The 3,389-nt window shown below is 38.6% G+C and overlaps 1 pseudogene; it reads right to left on the bottom strand.

The window, feature by feature from the left end:
• Positions 1-445: 445 nt before the first annotated feature.
• Positions 446-3,389, bottom strand: LOC141832171 (receptor-like protein EIX1; annotated as a pseudogene).

Here is a 3,389-nt window from a genome sequence, read left to right as displayed (position 1 = left end):
TTCGATGTAGAGAAATTGGGGAACTTTTATATATGAAGAAGTAATCTTTATGCCTCGTCCTAAACCCTAGAATCCGAAAGTATCAACCACGGGCCTCTTGCTGTCAATGGCGCCTCGACCCTCGTCACTCCAGTGAATTCAAACCAACCAATGCGTATCTCCACAGCCAACCAAAAAGGGAGAAATCAATCAATCAACCAACCCTACTGTTTCAACATGATTCAAGATTTTGAATCTTGATTATGCCTGAGTTGGCAAAGTTCATGTAGAATGCATTCAACACTAATATACCAAAGAAAAAACACATAAACATGCAGATCTCATGTTCACAACATGAAGGTTATCAGTGTCTCACACACATATTTGAGGAAAGAACTAGTGGATAAACAATATAATTTCACTTAAGCACACTTTACATACATGATTCATAATTTAAATACTAATGTCAACCTTAATCCATTACAACAATTATCTTGGTTTGAATATTATAAAATTACAAGCTCTTATTGTATACATAAATTCTAGAATAAGTTCAAGCCTATTTAAGGCTACGTTTTGATTACATATACGCAAACCAATTGCAAATCCTGTCAATGAGTAGGATGTATTTGATTCTTGTGCTTCTCTTGATCATAACTGCACCCATGAATCCCCAGAAGCCAAACACAAATCCAGGAGCAAAGCCAATGAAATACCAAATTCCTCCATACTCTTCATCTTCATGCATGTCCTCTTCTTTCTTTGTCACTCCATCATCAATGGTTGGGGTGTCGCCTGGGCACTTGATTTGAAGTGGCTCCCCACAAAGCTTAGGATTGCCGATGTAGGACAAGTTGGTGAAAGTTTGTAGCTGAGTGCCCGTTGGTATTTTCCCAATAAGATTGTTGTAAGATAAATTTAGGGTGCCTAAAAAATTTAAATTAGAGATGCTTGAAGGAATTCTACCCGACAATTGATTATCTGAAAGATCAAGTGATTCTAGTTGACTCATGTGACTAATCTCATCTGGTATGTTTCCTGACAAATAATTCGAAGACAAGTTGAGAAAGCGAAGGCCATGGAGCTTTGTGATCTCTTTAGGAATGTCACCTGAGAGATTATTGTTTGAGAGGTCAATACTGGTGACAACTGAAAGCAAAGTGGTGAACGGAAGTTCTGAATCTTTAGCACTTATGATGACACTCTCCGAGTAATAAAGAGAAATCATCATATACAACATATAATGGGGCAGATTCATTTTTGTTCTGGCTTGTCATCATGGAGCTAAACATGCCAAAACTTGGAGGCAAGGAGCCAAAGAGATTATTGTGAGCCAGGTCTAACACTTGGAGGGATGGGATCAGAGAGAGTTGTGATGGTATTACTCCAGTGAAATTATTTGACCTTAGAGAAAGAACTCGCAATATTGACAATCTCCTTCCAAACCAATTGGGTATGTCTCCGGACAATTTATTCCAGCTCAAATCAATAACTACAAGTTGATTGCAATGTTGTAAAGTTGAAGAAATCATACCAGATAAATTATTATTATTCATATGCAATGATTGTAATCCTTTTAAAAGCCCAAATGTTCTGGGAATGCCACTGGATAATTTGTTGTTGGAAACATCAATAATTGCTAGCCATGATGCATTACCCCAACAATCTGGGAATGCTCCAGATAACTCATTGTCAGCAAGGCTCACAATTAGCAATTCTCTTTGTGTACAAATGGAAGACGGAATGCTGCCATTCAGTTTGTTATTGGACAAAATCAGATAGGAAATGCTATACTCACCAAACATGCTTTTAGGAATTGGTCCAGAAAAGACATTGTGAGAAAGGTCCAAAAAATTAGATTGCATTGGTGGAATGAAGCCTTCAAAGTTGTTGTAACTCAAATCAAACCAACTTACATAATTGAAGCATTCTGAAGAGCGCGGCAATATCCCTCTCATCTGATTGTGAGAAACATTTAGCCTCATTCCCGATGAGCACAATCTCCAAAACCAATCAGGAAAAGCATCTGATATTCCATTATTTGATAAGTCTAGTTCAAATAAACTGGTTTGGTTCCGCAGCCATGGAGGAAATCTGGGTCCCAAGTTGCAAGAGCGCATTGTGATTCCCGTTGCTTGAAATGGAGGAAGCCAATCTTGGCTCACTTTGAGTGACAAGTTGTTGTAAGATATATCCATGTAATGTAAATTTGTGAGATTGGCAAAGTGGGCTTCTGTGATGTCTCCAACCAAATAGTTTAAGATAGATCTAAGAACTCTAATGCAGACAATTTCCCCAAGGATGCTGGAACTGAGCCACTCAATTGATTTGAAGCAAGGTCAAGATAAGTTAATCTCTGAAGCCTCTCAAAATGACTTGGAAAAGGACCGTTAAACTGATTGTCATACAAGTCAAGGTGAAAGAGGTTTATTAGTTCTGCATCTTGATAGTTGTTCAAAGAATTCAACAACACTCCCTGTCATACTGTTATAAGAGAGATTGATTATACTCAAGTTGCATAGACTTCCTAAGGTATCAGGAATCGATCCACTTATGTTGTTACCAGAGATATCAAGGTCTTCTAAGTGGTGGAGATTTCCAATTGAATCTGGTATCTTTCCACTAATCTGATTATCTGATAAATCCAAACTCTGCAATGCAGTTAGATTGCCAATAGTCTCCGGTAAGCCTCCAACAATTCTATTATCAGAAAGCTTCAGCATCTGACATTTTACTCAAGTTTCCTATGCTTTTCGGTATTACACCTTCAAGACGGTTTTGATGGAGGAACAAGCCTTCTATGTTTTTGAGGTTTCCAATATCTTCTGGTATCTCTCCGCTGATGTTATTACCGCTCAGGTACAGGAACTGCAGATTTCTGAGATGGACAAAAGATGCCGGTATTTTTCCAGAAATCCGATTATCAAATAGAGATAAATAACGTAGATGGGAGAGATTGCCAAGTTGGTGGGGAATTTCTCCTCCGAAATCACAGCCTAAAGGTCCAAGTGCTGCAATTGAGTTAAAGATCCAATGGAGCCAGGAATTTGATGGCCATCAAAAGTTGTTCCCACTTATAACTAAATACTTCAAATGCTTCAAATGAAACAATGAAGGATGCATCTCGCTTGTGTTGACAACAGTGATCATATGCATAAATAATAAAAAGAGAGGTCAAGTTTGATAACATGACCTGTGATGTTGTTGCATCCTACACGTTCCCAACTGCAGCAGTCATCGCCCTTCCATGGAGATAGCTGCCTATCAACATCAGGTAAGCCACTTCTCACGTTCAGCAGAGCCTTCCTCTCCTTCTCTATGCAGAGTTGCAAAGATCCAGAGAGAAATAAGAGAGAAATCCAGAAGAGGTAAAGAAGAAGAAGCTCGAGTATAGCAGTAGTAGTAGCCAT

Source organism: Curcuma longa, chromosome 7 (genome assembly GCF_044706935.1).
Source record: "Curcuma longa cultivar G26 ecotype Majalengka, Jawa Barat chromosome 7, ITB_CL_G26_1.1, whole genome shotgun sequence".
NCBI lineage: Eukaryota > Viridiplantae > Streptophyta > Magnoliopsida > Zingiberales > Zingiberaceae > Curcuma > Curcuma longa.
Note: the sequence above shows the minus strand (reverse complement) of the source record. Positions and strands in the feature narration are given on the sequence as shown.